The following is an 18,037-nucleotide window of genomic DNA, read 5'->3' as shown; positions in this document are numbered from 1 at the left end:
ACTGGATGAAACGCAAGTGCTTTGATATCTCCACCATTATGTACATTGGAATTCATGACTAAGGAAATGCATAAAACCTTTCCTTTTCTCATATGTAACGCATAGTCCATCTAGATTTGGGGCAGGGACTTCACTCTTGTTTGTCAGAATTTTTTACAGAAAGTCCTCACAGTTTAAGGTGTGAGTTTGCTTTTTATTCTTAGTGGAACAACTTCGCCGCAAGTGATAAATTGTCAGCAGGTTCCTTGCAGTCTTTATTTGACATATAATGTAATGTAATATTGTGCTTTGCCTAGCACAATAACTAGTGAGTGCATAGCCTCCCCTTTCCGATGTATCCGAAGGAGAGCAGAAGGAAATAAGATCAAATGGTCCTGGAGGTTAGCTGCTGTGCCAAATGCTACTCTTGTACTGAAAGTCACTGCAGTATTTGTCTTCACGTGGCTTTTTAGAAAAACATCTGTTATGGGTAATTATAGCTCAGTTTGGCTTGCTGATTTCTTGGAGATATTTTTGCAATAAAGTTGTCATGCAGAAAGATTTAGATGAGAGATTTCTGGCTTTATGGACGATTCCCAAAAAGTACTGGTGAAATGCTACCATTGCTGAAGGACAGCAGGCACAAACGGCTGCAGAGAGACTCAAAGGGAAAGTGAGGTTTGGAAAGAGCCTGAGGCATTTATTGCTGAAGAGAAGTTGAATGCAGAAGTTTGATACCATGGCAGTACTTGCCTCAGTCATCCCTAAACTTCCTGGGCCACTGAATTGCCTTCAGTTCTCAAGGGCTGACAAGCTAATGGTCTTAATGCCAGCAGCCTGAGGCTCCATTGTCCATGCCAGCAAATGAGGCTGTTATTGAAAAAGTGCCCCAAACAGAGCAGGAGGTTTCCCTGGTGGTCTAGTGGTCAGGATTCGGCGCTCTCACCGCCGCGGCCCGGGTTCGATTCCCGGTCAGGGAAAACGTTTTTGAGCAGGAGAGGTGCCTGAGGACTGCAAGAAAGCCAGTGTCATTGCAGTGTCTTGAAAAGGGCAAGGACCCAGGCAGCCACAGGGTTCGCCTCCAACTGTAGAAAGGTGATGGAGCAGCTTATTCTGGATGTCATCTCTAAGCATGCAGAGGACTAGTCAACACACCTTCCCCAAGTGAAAAATCATGCTTAGCCAACCTGATGGGATGACTGGCTTGGTAGATGGTGGCGGGGAGCAGCAGCTGCTAACCTCAGCAAGGCTTTTGACACTGCCTCCCATGACATCCTCATAGTCATGAGCAAGGACGAACTAGGTGAGTGGACAAGCTAGGTGGATGGAAAGTGCCTGGATGGCCGAGCTCAGAGGGTTATGACCAGTGGTGCAGAGTCTAGGTGAAGGCCTGTAGCTAGTGGTGTCCCCCAAGGGTAGTACCAGGTCCAGTCCTGTTCACCTTACTCATCAGTGACCTGGATGAAGGGACGGAGTGCACCCTCAGCAAGTTTGCTGATGATGCAGACCTGGGAGGAGTGGCTGATACCCCAGAGGGCTGCGCTGCCATCCAGAGGGACATGGATAGGCTGGAGAGTTGGGCAGAGAGGAACCTCATGAAATTCAACAAGGGCAAGCACGCGGTCCTGCACCCAGGAAGGAATAACCCCAGACACCGATACAGGCTGGGGGTGACCTGCTGGAAAGCAGCTCTGTAGAGAAGGATCTGAATGGACAACAAGTTGACCACGAGCCAGCGATGTGCTTTTGTGGCAAGGAAGGCCATTGGTAGCCTGGGCAGCATTAGGAAGAGAGTTGCCTGCAGGTCCAGGGGAGGTGATCATGCCCCTCTGTTCAGTCCTGATGAGGACACGTCTGGAGCGCTGTGTCCAGTGCGGGACTCCCCAGTGCAAGAGGGACATGGAACTATTACACAGAGTCCAGCATAGAGGATGGAGCATCTTGGCTATGAGGAGAGGCTGAGGGACCTGGGCCTATTTAGCCTGGAAAAGAGAAGGCTGGGGCAAAGTTGGGTGGATCTTCTGACTGAGTTTATTACAGATATCTTAACGGAGGGTATCAAGAGGACTAGGTCAGGCTGTTTTCAGTGGTGGCCAGCAATAAGTCAAGAGGAAATGGGCACAATGGGAAATTCCACTGAATTTGAGGAAAGTCTTTATGGTGAGAGTAATAGAGCCCTGGAACAAGTTGCCCAGAGAGGTTGTGGAGTCTCTTCTAGAGATACTAAAAACCTGCCTGGATGTGTCATCTGCTCTAGGTAACCTTGTTTATGCTTGGGAGGAGAAGGGCGGTTGGACTAGATGATCTCCAAAGGTCCCTTCCAACCTTAATTATCTGTGATAAGCATACACATCGACGATGGGATACCTTGCAGCTGCTCTGTTGCATGAGACACAGACACTGTCTAAGTGAGCAAAGAGCAAAAGAGGAGGGTGAATAGAAGAAGCTCCTCCCCATCCTCCCCAGCCCTGGCAGATCCATGGGTAAGTATGTGAAAGTGTCAACACCCACCTCCTGCACTTCTCTACTGCCATTAATACTCAACAAATTAACTGCTAAGTAAATTCTGCTGAATGATGAAGGGACTTAATAAAGCGCAGCAGAGCTTCCCTCCCTGTCCTTTCAGCACTGTCTAGTCTGGCACTACTGTAACCTGGCTGTCTGCACTGGCACTACTGTAACTGCAACTTGGGGATACTAAACCTGGGCGAGTGGTTGCTTCCTCTGAGAGCACACAGAAAGCAGCCACAGGTCTTGTGTCCTCTGTCCCTCAGGTACTATGGGCTGTTTTTGAAGTGCAGAGGACGCCTCACTTCAGAAGGATCTGGGTCAGGCCTTTGTTGATGGCTAATCAGAAAACAGCCCTGAATTTGCCCTTTCTCTTCGCAATTAAATTCTTTTGCTCAATTTACTTTATTCCCCACGTACGGCAGAAATGAGACCATGTATAACTACTATTGCCTTTTAAAAGTGCTCTCTGGCTTCTTTCACATTATGTTAGTGGTTTCATTTTTTATGCCATGTAAGTAGTACTTAATGTAAGGTTTCCAGTTAAGGTTGAATTAATTCTATACAGAAGAATCAGTGCCAGTAATGCAGCCAGCTTGACCAATTCATTTAAAAAGCAAATGATCACAGCACAATAGCTATATGAAAAAAGCATTGGTAGAGCAGAGGTAAAAAATAGGTTGTACATTTGAGGGCAATCCTAGTAGGCAAGTGGATCAGCAGATTCTCATTTTCACCTATTTAAGACACATTTAAGTTGCCTTATCTGACTTGTCAGCGTGGAACCTAGCGGGGAAAGTCTTTCCATCTGGATCTTATATTTTAAAGGACATATATTCCTAATTCTACTCCAGAGAGTTGTACAGTGCTATATGTGACTTCCAGGAAAGTAGGTTAAACGGTACAAAGATCCATGCATCAGCTAGGCTTTCTTTTCATCACAGTTGTGTTGTGTCATGTGGCATTACTGAAGAGGAAGAAGAGCAGGTGATCTCTGGATTCAGTCTGCTCATCTCTTTGTGGTCTACCCCAATAGCACCAGTCCTTGTTTCAGCAAGGGCCCACACAAGACCTCAGTGTGAAGTATTGACATTCTTTCTTCCCTTACTCTCAGTTAGTTCCCTACTCTGTTAATAGCTACACTTTCATAAGAGAGTAATGTAGGCAGAAACCGTCTAAGGTTTCTCATGGCAATTTTTGTAGGATAAATGTTCTGCCCTGGCGCGAGAAGGGGAAGGAGGGCAGTAGACACCTACGACTGTGGTGCCCCCAGTAGGATCCTTATGTATTTAGCAATGAGAGGGAGACTCCTGCAAAGAGTGATTCAGAGCACTTGCGTTAGCCTGTTGCTCTCAATTGCTTCTACTCCTACACTGAGCATCAAAACAACACATGAAGAACAAGCATCAGAATAAGCATCTGGTTTCAACACCTTCAACATATTCTATGAACTCCTATTTCACCAACTAATCCAAAAAAAGGGCGTAGTTTCATACCTACAATAACTTGTGCCTAAGAACCATGGTCTCTACACCTCATTTACTTACTCAGTGTGAGAGTAATTTTTCACCAGGGTTTTGCATGTAGCTAAACACACAGCAGTGTATACTCTCCTAATCAACAGCCAGTTTTGCTCTTACAAACCTTTTCATGGCACTGCCATCTCCTGACACGTATCACATGCACTGAGACTGCAGCAAAAGGAAATCCATTCACTTCTCTGCCTTTAGGACCAAATGAAGGGTTTTACCCCAGTACTACTGAGAACCAGAACAATCTTTTAGTTGGATTCTTATGGATAACTGAACCAAAGGCAAGCAGACAAAATTTTAGAAGGTTTTAAAGCAAAATAAACTAAAATTAAGGTTCCGCCCGCCCTTCCATATTCAACCATGAGACTCTGACCGCACTTGCCCCAGAACAGTCTTCACAATTACTAAAGGAAACTAGAACATTCTGCTGGTGATGCCCACATGCACCTCCTCTCTCATAAAGCTTGTGGGAGTAAAGAGGTGAGACTAAACCCCCACAACTTGAAAACCCTAAGAAAAATCTCACCTGAGTTACTTGCTCAACTCCCAATAAAAAATAAGCAGTACTGCTGCTCTGCGCTTTTTGTTTTGTTTCCCTGAAAATTTCAGTTCCAAGTGATGTGTGTCTCTGAGCTCCCACCACGTTACTGCTCCAAGGCTTTTGGAACACCTAGCTTCCAGCTGGTATCCTGCCCAGTTTGTGTTTCTGGCTGGCTGTGCAAAGCCTACCGGAGGAGGACGGCTTCGGCCCCTTGACATGCTTTCTCTCTGAGGTCAGGGATTAGACACTATTGCCTTTGCTCCCAGCTCTTTGCTCTATTTCAACAAAGTTTTAAAAAAATCCACCATGCCAGTCACGCTGTTAAGTAGCCAAAGGTATGGCAATTGCTTGAAACTAGAGGTATTTTAGTGAACACTTTCAAGAGCAATCCTGTTGCAAATTCCTTTTGGAAGAGGGAAGCCAAGTGTCTTGTTACGTGGAACCGCACAACCTCATGCAGCCTAATACAAGGCCTCTGCACAACTAAATCAACTCACCATGCAAATTCAGCCAGAGTCAAGTATTGATCACATTTCTATCCAGCTAACCCCCTGACACAATACAGAGTTTTTGCTGGCTGCAAGAGGACCCCCAACACCTTCTCCAGACTGCTGTTTTTCAATCAGCTTGTAATTACATTAAAAGAAGTTTGACCAGCAGAGTGAGTTTATGTGAGCGCAGCACTTTACATCCCATGGCTATCACAGTTATGATCTGTCCCTGCAAAACTCACAGCCTGATTTACTATAGTGTTGAACCACTGAGGACTATGACAGAGCAAGTCTGATAAATACCACTAGGATTGTTTAAGGTACTTTCAGAACATCTATCTGTCTTTCCACCTTCCACCTCCTTGTTCTCACTTCCACCCCCATGCTCTGTTAGCACAGAATATATTCACGTCTCAGGTGCTTGAACCTCTTTGATTGAAGATGACGAGCTCTGAAATGGCTGCAGCTAAAGCATGTGTTCCCTTGTAATATTGACAGTGGGAATAAGAATAGTGTGCTTGTGCACACAGGAAAAACACAGGGACCATTTAAAGCAAAAATATGTGCAAAACAAGAACAGTGTAGGTTACGGCAAACAGGAATCACCATTACTTGGAAAGGACCTTATGATTTTCCATATGCAACTGTCTTTGCTTAAAATCAGAGGTTACCCCATGCCCCTCTCTATGACTTTGGTAGGAATGGAGGGAAATCCTCACCGAGTGGGATTGTGGAAGCAAGAATTAAACTCTTCCAGTGGATTCCTCCTGTTCCACTTGGCTGCAGTGCTGGCCTCAAGGTAAAATACAAAAGAAAGGGCAAAATGGATGTAAGAATGAGGGAAAAAAAAAAAAAAAAAAACACGTTGCAGAGCGTTACGAGCTCTCATGGAAATGGAATGAACTATCACCAAGATAGAAGCCAGCCTCATTTTATGATCTTTGTCTTCAAAGTGCCTCTGTCCAAGAACCGGATATGTTTCCCAGATCTGGTTAAAAGAGTCATAAGGCACACAAAACAGATCAGGGATAAATTTTTTCCCCCCTCCAAAAGAAGGAAGCAGAAGTGTGGTTAAAAAAAAAAAAAAGATTTCTCAAAGTGGAAAATATATACTATAGTCTTTTTACCCTTCCTCCTTTTCTGTTTTTGGTGTACATGGTGCAGACTTCCAAGGGAAGGGAATGCCCACTAGCCTCCTTGGCAGTTCTTCTCCCTGGTGGGGTGCGGTCCTTCTCAGAGGCTTTATCAGTAGCAGTGGGGAGGCATAGTGGTGCAAAGCTCAAAATGTTGCTTTTGAGAGCAGTCTTTGATCCCCATTTCCCAAAGAAAAGCCTAAAAGCCTATACTCCCATATACACCTGAAAGTGAAAGAGCTTTGCCTTACAAACCCGAACTGATGGCAGCAGAAGAAAACCATTGGTTCTAGAATCTTGACCAATTCCTGCTCCCTTGCTGCTGCTTGCTCTCTTGAGCACATAATGCCAGGTATGAGCAGAAACACTGGCTGGGGCAGCCCTCCCACGTGCTGTCCCTTCTTTTGCCAATGCTGCCTGTGCGATTACTTGGGCTGTCATCTGTGCTTAAGGGGTTTTGAGAGGAGGTGGGCAAGAGCAGATATGAGCCTGTCATTGGACTGGCTTCTCTGTAGTCACTGCCAAGTCTGGCTTGGCCTGGAAAGGCAGCAAGACAGACACAGGCCAAGCAGAAGCTGATAGCCTTCCATGATGGAATGACTGGCTGGGTAGATGAGGGGACAGTGGTGGATGTCTCGGCCTCAGCAAGGCCTTTGATACCGTCCCTCACAGCATCCTCCTGGGCAAGCTCCGGAAGTGTAGGTGAGATAAGCGGATGCTGAGGTGGATTAACAAGTGCCTGGATGGCAGAGCCCAGAGGGTGGTGATCAGCGGTGCAGAGTCTAGTTGGAGGCCTGTGGTTAGCGGTGTTCCCCAGGGGTCAGTCCTTGGTGCACTCCTGTTCAGCTTCTTCGTCAGTGACCAGGATGAAGGCACAGAGTGCTCCCTCAGCAGGTTTGGTGATGATACGAAACTGGGAGGAGTAGCTGATACCCCAGAGGGCTGCGCTGCCATCCAGAGTGACCTGGACAGACTGGACAACTGGGCAGGGAGAAACCTCATGCAGTTCAACAAGGGCAAGTGCAAGGTCCTGCACCTGGGGAGGAACAACTGCAGACACCAGCACAGGCTGTGGACTGACCTTCTGAAGAGCAGCTCTGCATAGAAGGACCTGGGCCCCACAGCACCTCCACAGCATCCCCAACACCTCCCGCCCCATGAAGGGGGAGCCCCTGGGGGCCGCCAGTGGCCAGCCAGGGTCAGGGCCACCTGGGACGTGGGCAGAGCTGCAGCTTTGGGCAAGCAGCTTTCAGGGGGTGGTTTGTTCCAGAGCGGGGGGCAATAGAAGGAGCCGGGCGGCCCCCCCCACGCCTCAGAGGGGATGGGAAGCCCCATTGTTGGGTGTCGTCGCCAGGGGCCACCTGCTTCCTTGATGCCCTCGGGACCCAAGGTGCCCAGCGCAGGGCAAGCGGCCCTGAGGGCACCTCTGGAGCCCAGCGCGCCTGCTTCGTGCAGCAGCAGCACCAATGGCTCTCGGGCCACGGCTCTCCCTCGGCCAAGCGGTGGCGGCGCCAGCGCTGGCCCTTCTGCTCCTCTGGCTTCCCGGCGGCTGCCCTCCAGCCTTGCGGGATGCTGCTCCCCTTCTGCAACCCTCGTCCCTCCTCGTCATCTCCCTGGGCCCTCACGGACACGTCTCACAGACACTGGATATGGAGCACTGCGTCTCCTGTTTACGGAGTAAGTCCATGGATCAGGGTTACCAGTCAGCCCCCGCAGCACAGCTGCAGCCACAGCCCCCATCCCATTGCTCCTGTTACACCAACCCTGCCTGCCTGAAGAATACACCTCGCTGCTCTGGGCAGCTTGTGCTGCAGGCAGCCCTCCTGCCAGGAAGAACGCCACCAGCCACAGCTGCCACGTGCATTACCACGCAGCGCTCATCAGGGCCATGTGCTCCTCCTTTCCTCCCGCTTGCAGTACCCTCTCCGGAGAGCACTTGCACACTTTCTGTATATAATTCTCTCGCGGCATTTCAACAAGCGAGTTTCTATCTAAAAGCGCAGAAGCCGCTTGAAAGTCAACCAGGAGCTCTTGTGCTTCACGAGCTGCTTGCCCCAGGGACTGCTTCAAGTGCACCCAGGACAGCTGACGTCCAAACCGGACGCTACTCTAATGCCGGCAATTTGACTTATCCTGCAGCCTCAGCTTTTAGCTCTACGAAAGCTGTGCCAACTCTCCAAATAGCTAAGGTTTTCCCGGGAAAAAAATTCCCTGGAAATACGGAAACTGGAATCCAAGCCAAAAAATGGACTATCACTACGAACAAAAACAAAATTTGGAATGCTGCAGATGCTTTCTCTGCCATAATGATATGCACAAATTGTTTTTATCCCAAACTGGAAAAAGGGAATTATTCCGAACTGGCCAGCGATGCAGTGGTTTCCACTCTGCTTCAGGAATTTCACAAGAACCCTTTCCCTTGGATACGTTATCCATCAGATATTGCAAGGGCGCTGCTGGGGCACAAAAGACTCGTACAAGATGCGGTGACAAGCATAGCCACTTTCAACATCACGCTGCTGCTAACCAAAGTCATAGTGATGCCCAATACTGTGGCTATGGAAAAAGCTTTGGGAGCAGACATTAGGCAAAACCCTGTGCCCCTTTTAACAGTGGTGCTCATTTTTCTAGCCTACCTTGTTTTGGCCCTCTGGGCCATGACAAAAGACAAGGCTGACAGAGTCACCGAGGACAAGATTCTCATTCTGCCAGACAAGGAGCCCTGTCATGAAGTGTGCTTTGCCGTCACCTTATACACAGGCAGTCGCTTAGGAGCTGGAACAACTGCAGATGTTTTTCTTCAACTCATTGGCCAGGATGGCACAAGTGATGTCTTTTGCTTACGACACTCAAATAACCCATCATTCCAACAGGGAAGCACTGACACATTTGTGTTAGCTCTGAAGAAAGACTTAGGAGATATCTGTGCCTTAAGGGTCTGGCACAATAACCACGGGCCATCTCCAAGTTGGTTCCTGAGCAGAGCAAAAGTTGAAAATGTGGACACCAACGAGACCTGGTTCTTTATTTGCCGCAAGTGGCTTGCGCTCAACAAGGATGACGGCTTGCTCCAAAGGACATTCCTTGCCATGAGCCCAAAAGCACGTCTCTCCAGAATTGACTATTTTTTGATTAATCTTGAAGCAAAGCTGAGAGATGGTCACCTCTGGTTCTCCATTTTTGCTCATCCTGGCACTGGTACTTTCAGTAGACTGCAGAGGTTATCATGCTGTTTGGCAATATTACTACTAAACCTGCTCGTGAACTTTATGTTTTTTGGCGCTGACAAAAGGGAAGAACCCCCACCACCCATGACCTTTTGGAGATCAATTGCCTTAGGAGCCGAAAGGGCTTTGATTACCACACCTCTGCAGATGCTCATTATTGCCTCATTTTGCTATTCCCAGAAGCAACCATTTAAAGCATTGGAAGGGGACAACATTCAGAGGCAGAAGAAAGGACCGAGCACTGTCCCCTTGCTCCTTCGCAAGAGACCATACCTGGTTTTTTGCCAGAGATGCGTCTGCCTCTCCTGGACATTAATTATAGCTGTAACGGGGCTCTCATCATTTTTCATGGTCTTGTACGGCTTGTCTTATGGGCAGGAGACCGCACGCCAGTGGCTTTTTACATCTGCCATCTCCTTTGTGAAGAATGTCTTTGTTTTCCAACCTCTAAAAATCCTATTTTTCTCAGCCCTGACCACAATCCTTCCAAAATACTGTCAAAGTATTGCGTGGCCGATGCAGGAAAATTATTCTGAAATGAAGTTGGAGAAAGCAATGGAGGCTGAAAAGGAGATGAGAGAGATGCACTCTAAGCTTGTTCAGATCTTTCCCTTCACTTACCTTGCAGATGAGTGCCACACCAGATGCCGAGAAAGGAAAGATTATATTAACAAGAGTTCCAGGATCATCAGCCTAGGTCTGAAGTCAATAATATGGCTTTTTGCTTTTTTAAAGGTCATAAGGCTTATGACGGGAGCAGCTATTGGGAAATTTTACCTATTCCATCCTATCAATATCAGCCTCAGAGGAGACATCACCGACATTTGGGGCTCAGGAATAGAAAAATAAACGGGAAAAAGCAGTTAATCTTATCAAAGAAGCCAGGCAGGATATTGTATTTAGCACTAATTTTACTCGGCGCTGTGTACTTTTCAAATAAATGCTAGTCAATGTTTAACTTAATTAGTCGTTCTTGCCTAAATTGGTTAGTAAGTTTGAAGGATTTCTTAACACTTAGACACAGACACTTGCTTTGGACTATGTTCCGGTTGTCTCCCAAATTTTGCTCTTGTACCCACCTCAGTGGCACTTTCCCGTCATGGGAGCTGATACCTTTTCTACACAGGCAATGACTAGAGAATAAGACTATGAGGGGTAATCTTGCCTCTGGCAAAGAGGCCATGAGCGGATCTATGCTAATCTATACTAAGAGAGGACTGAAAAAGGTCAACGCTCTGAAAACGCTGATAAAATATTTGCTCCTCAAAGCATAAGGAATAAAAGACAAGAGGATGATTTACTGTGCTTTGACCTGGCACGGTGAACATAGGAGTTCTTAACACCACATTTACATTTGTATGTGTGTGAAACTCATACAGTTTTTACTTTTGCAAGGCATCCATGTCAGACTCTCCAATAGTATCAAGAGTGTAAAATGGCCTTTCCGTAGAACGCTGCTTGCCCAAGAAAGCTCTAAGGGCACGTTAACGGAGGGATTTCTTTTACCCTCAAAGGCACAAAAGGCCATTACTGGAGTATCCCTGAACGCAAACGAACGTTTGATTCCGGTAACACTCTAACATCCTCTCTTACCTGGCAGCTCACGCAACCAAGCGCAAGTCAGTCATAGAATCATAGAATCATAGAATGCTTAAGGTTGGAAGGGACCTCTAGGGTCATCTAGTCCAATGCCCCTGCACACGCAGGGTCACCTAGAGCACGTGGCACAGGACTGCATCCAAGTGGGTTTTGAAGACCTCCAGAGAATGAGACTCCACAATCTCTCTGGGCAGACTGTTCCAGTGCTCTGTCACCCTCATTGTTAAGAAATTTTTCCTTAAGTTCCCAATGGCTTAACTGCTGCCATTTGGAGCAGCCACGGCTGCAGTGCAACTGCTCATCTTCCCCAGCACTATTCTTCTCTTAAACTTGCTTCTGCACCACACATTTAGTCCAAAATAAAGCTGCACAGCCTCTTTCTCCAAGTTAGCCCCTGCTCCCAGAGGGGAAACACAGAGGCTTGCAGAAAAAAAGAAAAAAGCATAAAAGGAGAGCACACAGCAACATACCCTTACCTAGTGAAGGAGTGAACTCTCCAACGAGGATCAACCAGCACAGGAGAAAGGAGCGCAAAACCTGATTTCTTGTCCTGCTGCTCTTTTCCTGGGAATAAAAAAGTGCAAAGCCATTGCTAAGTGGGACACCAGCACAATCTCCTTTTCAAGATATCTCTTATCTATTTATTAAAAAATTAGAAAAAAAAAAAAAAAGGACACACATATAATCCCCCTGTCAAGGGATAAGCTTTGGCCTGGAAAGCTAGAGAAAAGTGAATCTCTCCATGCTCTAGAGTTCCATTGGGGTAGTGACAAATATGATGCAGTTCCAAAAGCCCTTTGTTAAAAGGGATGCAGGCGCCTTCCTATCCCCCTGTCATCAGGAGGTTTCTCATGCGCTTGCCAGGCTACTTCCCAAGAACTGACGGGCTAAATTGCCCAGCGGATGACAAATTTCTCTGTCAGTTTCTCTAGAAAACTGACAGCATTTCCTCTCTTTGCTACTCTTCCTTGCATTACTCTCTTTCTCAAAACATGAGAGTGGCCCAAGTTGTGGAAGCCACAGATTGTCCACTCTCAGCTCTCAAAGAGCTGACTTTGTATACAGACCTGCTATGCTTCATCTAGCTGCACAGGCATGAAAACGTCAGCTCTCTTCACCCTCCAGCTGCAATCAAGACAACAGGAACAAGGGCTCCAAACATTTCCCTCATATTTTACCTTCGTTCATAAATCTCTGCTCATCCGTTTGCTTGACAAACAACCAAAGTGAAACGCGTGCCTTGCTCTCCACAGAGTACCTGCCTTTATGATACTGAACAGGAGAGTGATGCCCACTGTGCTTCTGACACTCTGCTAGCTCCCCATTTTACAGAGGAAACCAAGCTTTTGCCACAGGCAGACAACAGAGCTAAATAGAAAAGTCTGGGGCTCTGCTTCTGTGGCCTCTAGTCTGTGTGGTATTATACTGGTCCTTGGGAGCAGCTAAATAGTTTCTCAGTTGCAAATAACTTATTCGGCTCAAGGACCTAAGACAAACATTAAGAAAGGACTGTCTGATCCCATGACGTGGCAGCAACACACCATTTGCTTGCCCAGGGGTGCTGCTGGCACCAGCCATGGTGCATACACTTGAGCGGAATTCAGGAGCAACTGTCTAGAGGTCATCTTGACCCTTTGCTACATCCCAATAATCTCAGGCCGTACCATGAGCGCCCAGCGCTGCCACCCGTGCTTCCTACAATCTCCACACTTTCCAACAGCACGAAAGGTGCCAGCACAACAGCACATGCCATACATGCCGACTTTGTACGCAGCGACAACAAAAAGATTCACGCTGATCAGACCAAATCCCGTCCCGTTCCCCGGATGGCCTGTCACTCACCCATTGGCAAACACATCCAGTGCACATACATGGAGCTTCTCCAGCTCACTCAGTGCCTGTGATTTTGCCAGCATCATCATTCTTCTCACTGCACTGTCCAGCTCTCTGTTGAGCCACACTGAACTTCCAGCGCCAAGCAGCTCCAATCCATCAGCGATGGCATGTGTCATTGCTGCAGAAACCAGCGCATTAGAGTTTGCCATGTAGAGCATTTACCTCTACATAAATTCCCGAAAGGGGCTTGTTTTGTCTGCTTCTTTGTTTGCTTGTTTGTTTGTTTTAAATGGGAACTGTCTTGTGGGTGAAAGCAGTCCCAGGCTTTAAGACATCCTCCAGCAGTATCCAGGCGAAGAATTAAAGGTTACACTTAGTAAAACTTGCATGTGCTGCTTTTAACTTGGAGAGACAGCCCTCACCACCTCCTAGGGTCTCCTTATTGCTCCAGGTTGCATACTGGAACAGAGAAAGACAATTGCGAGAAAGCAGACAATGCTGAACGTCTTTGCATTCACACAAGCAAGGCAAATTCAAAAGTAAGCAAGCCAAAAGAGGAAAAGAGAAACTTTATTTTCAGGGAAGAGTTAGCTTAGTAGGATGATGGAGATCCTGGCTTCTTTAAGGCATGCCAGCGAGTGGAAGAACTAATAATCTAGGAGTTTCTGTAGTTGATGTCTAGTGCGGGATTTTCCAGTGTCGAGTAGGAAGAGCTGACTGGCTGGAGCTTTGCCCTGCAGATGGAGTATTTAGCATAGCTCTCTGAAAGAAGGCTATTTATTTATTTATTTATTGCTCCCTACTCATGCCTTGCCTTAGTGGCCATGTGGCAGCTGGCTTCTGAGGTTTCCCCTTCTCGTCTCAGCCAGCCACTTTTTCTCACAAGCCTTGCATGAAGGTCACATGTGTGAGGCCACAAGCTTCTGGTTCCATTTGGCTGAAACTGCCTAAGAGATTCACATATTACCGGGAAGAACAAGGGACACCTGTGCACGCACACATGCACAGGCCTTGCTGAAGCCTTCTTTCCTGAACAAGCTGAAGTAAAAAAGCCCTGTCTCAAGCACTCACAAGCTGTATTTCTTGAGAGACGCTTGCAGAAGACAGAGACACTGCCCAGACACTTTAGCCAGCTCTGGCCAAGGCCAAAGACTGGCTCTTTGCCCCTGCTTTAAGACAAGAGTTTACTAACAGGATCTGCTGCTTCTTTACCCAGAGCCGTGTCCCTTGTGGAGCCTCTGCTGGCTCTCAGGACCCTCTGCTTCTTCCAGGTCACTCTTTGCACACCTGCTATCGCTCAAGGGACTTTTCCAGAGCTCTGGAGCTCACCAACCTCTCATACTCCCCAAAGGTCCCCAGAACGTTGTTAAGCCTCCTGACCTACCTAACCTTTTCTTGTGGATGAGCGCGTGTCATGCTGACACCTCCTTGAACCTCTAGCTATTTCCTGAAGAAGGCCCTCATTAATAGAATTTTTTCCCAAATACAAATTTTCTCTGGGTTGTTTCCTAGATTTTTTTGCTTGCTCCTTTTTGGCTTTCATTTTTGTGTCTGTTTAACAGGTAACATGACAGCAAACTTTGAGTCACCACAGAGGAGGCTCCCGCTCCAAGTCGCAGCTCTCGACGACTCATTCTCACTAACACGGACTCTCTCTGGCAGTTTTAAATGTGGAAAATGCCATGGGCTTGCGGTAGGAACGCCAAGAAGGAAAGAAGGAGATACGTGTACAGGTACCTAAGAACATAAGCAGCAGAGTGGGAAGGGGAGAAGATGCTGCAGGAGACACCATGGCTGCAAAGTGAGCGCTGACAAGGAGCAGAGCACCTGGGCCCAGGAGCCTCTGCGGAGCAAGTAGCGAGCGCAGGCAGAGCTGGACCCAGAGCAGGAGGCGGCGCAGAGCTCGCCCCAAAGGCACCCGGCCTGGGAGAGGCCTGTGAGGGGCTGGCAGGGGCCACCCGCGTGAGGGCCGCTCGCAGCCGCCACACAACACGGGCCGCCCTCGCGCCAGCGCCCGTTCTGCGGAGGGCAGCGGGCAGGGGCTCCGCGGCACTCGCAGCACATGGCCACAGCAGCCTCGGCTCGCATCGGCCTCCCTGTGAGGACCCGCTTAGCGGGAGGAGGACAGGCAGGGAGGAAGAACAAACTGCATGGGACGATAAAGGCCCCTGCCCGCCGTGCAGCGGCCCTCAGCCTGCAGTCCCTCAGGGGCACCATGACCCTGCTTTGCCAGCTCCATCCGCCCAAGAGCGGCCCCACAGCACCTCCGCAGCATCCCCAACGCCTCCCGCCCCATGAAGGGGGAGCCCCTGGGGGTCGCCAGTGGCCAGCCAGGGTCAGGGCCACCTGGGACATGGGCAGAGCTGCAGCTTTGGGCAAGCAGGTTTCAGGGGGTGGTTTGTTCCAGAGCGGGGGGCAATAGAAGGAGCCGGGCGCCCCCCCCCACGCCTCAGAGGGGATGGGAAGCCCCATTGTTGGGTGTCGTCGCCAGGGGCCACCTGCTTCCTTGATGCCCTCGGGACCCAAGGTGCCCAGCGCAGGGCAAGCGGCCCTGAGGGCACCTCTGGAGCCCAGCGCGCCTGCTTCGTGCAGCAGCAGCACCAATGGCTCTTGGGCCACGGCTCTCCCTCGGCCAAGCGGTGGCGGCGCCAGCGCTGGCCCTTCTGCTCCTCTGGCTTCCCGGCGGCTGCCCTCCAGCCTTGCGGGATGCTGCTCCCCTTCTGCAACCCTCGTCCCTCCTCGTCATCTCCCTGGGCCCTCACGGACACGTCTCACAGACACTGGATATGGAGCACTGCGTCTCCTGTTTAAGGAGTAAGTCCATGGATCGGGGTTACCAGTCAGCCCCCGCAGCACAGCTGCAGCCACAGCCCCCATCCCATTGCTCCTGCTACAGCAACCCTGCCTGCCTGAAGAATACACCTCGCTGCTCTGGGCAGCTTGTGCTGCAGGCAGCCCTCCTGCCAGGAAGAACGCCACCAGCCACAGCTGCCACGTGCATTACCACGCAGCGCTCATCAGGGCCATGTGCTCCTCCTTTCCTCCCGCTTGCAGTACCCTCTCCGGAGAGCACTTGCACACTTTCTGTATATAATTCTCTCGCGGCATTTCAACAAGCGAGTTTCTATCTAAAAGCGCAGAAGCCGCTTGAAAGTCAACCAGGAGCTCTTGTGCTTCACGAGCTGCTTGCCCCAGGGACTGCTTCAAGTGCACCCAGGACAGCTGACGTCCAAACCGGACGCTACTCTAATGCCGGCAATTTGACTTATCCTGCAGCCTCAGCTTTTAGCTCTACGAAAGCTGTGCCAACTCTCCAAATAGCTAAGGTTTTCCCGGGAAAAAAATTCCCTGGAAATACGGAAACTGGAATCCAAGCCAAAAAATGGACTATCGCTACGAACAAAAACAAAATTTGGAATGCTGCAGATGCTTTCTCTGCCATAATGATATGCACAAATTGTTTTTATCCCAAACTGGAAAAAGGGAATTATTCCGAACTGGCCAGCGATGCAGTGGTTTCCACTCTGCTTCAGGAATTTCACAAGAACCCTTTCCCTTGGATACGTTATCCATCAGATATTGCAAGGGTGCTGCTGGGGCACAAAAGACTCGTACAAGATGCGGTGACAAGCATAGCCACTTTCAACATCACGCTGCTGCTAACCAAAGTCATAGTGATGCCCAATACTGTGGCTATGGAAAACGCTTTGGGAGCAGACATTAGGCAAAACCCTGTGCCCCTTTTAACAGTGGTGCTCATTTTTCTAGCCTATCTTGTTTTGGCCCTCTGGGCCATGACAAAAGACAAGGCTGACAGAGTCACCGAGGACAAGATTCTCACTCTGCCAGACAAGGAGCCCTGTCATGAAGTGTGCTTTGCCGTCACCTTATACACAGGCAGTCGCTTAGGAGCTGGAACAACTGCAGATGTTTTTCTTCAACTCATTGGCCAGGATGGCACAAGTGATGTCTTTTGCTTACGACACTCGCATAACCCATCATTCCATCAGGGAAGCACCGACATATTTGTGTTAGCTCTGAAGAAAGACTTAGGAGATATCTGTGCCTTAAGGGTCTGGCACAATAACCACGGGCCATCTCCAAGTTGGTTCCTGAGCAGAGCAAAAGTTGAAAATGTGGACACCAACGAGACCTGGTTCTTTATTTGCCGCAAGTGGCTTGCGCTCAACAAGGATGACGGCTTGCTCCAAAGGACATTCCTTGCCATGAGCCCAAAAGCACGTCTCTCCAGAATTGACTATTTTTTGATTAATCTTGAAGCAAAGCTGAGAGATGGTCACCTCTGGTTCTCCGTTTTTGCTCATCCTGGCACTGGTACTTTCAGTAGACTCCAAAGGTTATCATGCTGTTTGGCAATATTACTACTAAACCTGCTCGTGAACTTTATGTTTTTTGGCGCTGACAAAAGGGAAGAACCCCCACCACCCATGACCTTTTGGAGATCAATTGCCTTAGGAGCCGAAAGGGCTTTGATTACCACACCTCTGCAGATGCTCATTATTGCCTCATTTTGCTATTCCCAGAAGCAACCATTTAAAGCATTGGAAGGGGACAACATTCAGAGGCAGAAGAAAGGACCGAGCACTGTCCCCTTGCTCCTTCGCAAGAGACCATACCTGGTTTTTTGCCGGAGATGCCTCTGCCTCTCCTGGACATTAATTATAGCTGTAACGGGGCTCTCATCATTTTTCATGGTCTTGTACGGCTTGTCTTATGGGCAGGAGACCGCACGCCAGTGGCTTTTTACATCTGCCATCTCCTTTGTGAAGAATGTCTTTGTTTTCCAACCCCTAAAAATCCTATTTTTCTCAGCCCTGACCACAATCCTTCCAAAATACTGTCAAAGTATTGCATGGCCGATGCAGGAAAATTATTCTGAAATTAAGTTGGAGAAAGCAATGGAGGCTGAAAAGGAGATGAGAGAGATGCACTCTAAGCTTGTTCAGATCTTTCCCTTCACTTACCTTGCAGATGAGTGCCACACCAGATGCCGAGAAAGGAAAGATTATATTAACAAGAGTTCCAGGATCATCAGCCTAGGTCTGAAGTCAATAATATGGCTTTTTGCTTTTTTAAAGGTCATAAGGCTTATGACGGGAGCAGCTATTGGGAAATTTTACCTATTCCATCCTATCAATATCAGCCTCAGAGGAGACATCACCGACATTTG

General features: G+C 48.5%; 1 non-coding gene across 1 annotated transcript; it reads left to right on the top strand.

The window, feature by feature from the left end:
- Window positions 1-887: 887 nt before the first annotated feature.
- On the top strand, window positions 888-959 carry TRNAE-CUC (transfer RNA glutamic acid (anticodon CUC)). Its single transcript has one exon. It is a non-coding gene; the product is annotated as a tRNA-Glu (tRNA).
- Window positions 960-18,037: the final 17,078 nt, after the last annotated feature.

The sequence above is a fragment of the Tinamus guttatus genome, unplaced genomic scaffold (assembly GCF_059628265.1).
Source record: "Tinamus guttatus ecotype Peru unplaced genomic scaffold, ASM5962826v1 Tinamus_guttatus_pri_ptg000749l, whole genome shotgun sequence".
Classification (NCBI taxonomy): Eukaryota; Metazoa; Chordata; class Aves; order Tinamiformes; family Tinamidae; genus Tinamus; species Tinamus guttatus.
Note: the sequence above shows the minus strand (reverse complement) of the source record. Positions and strands in the feature narration are given on the sequence as shown.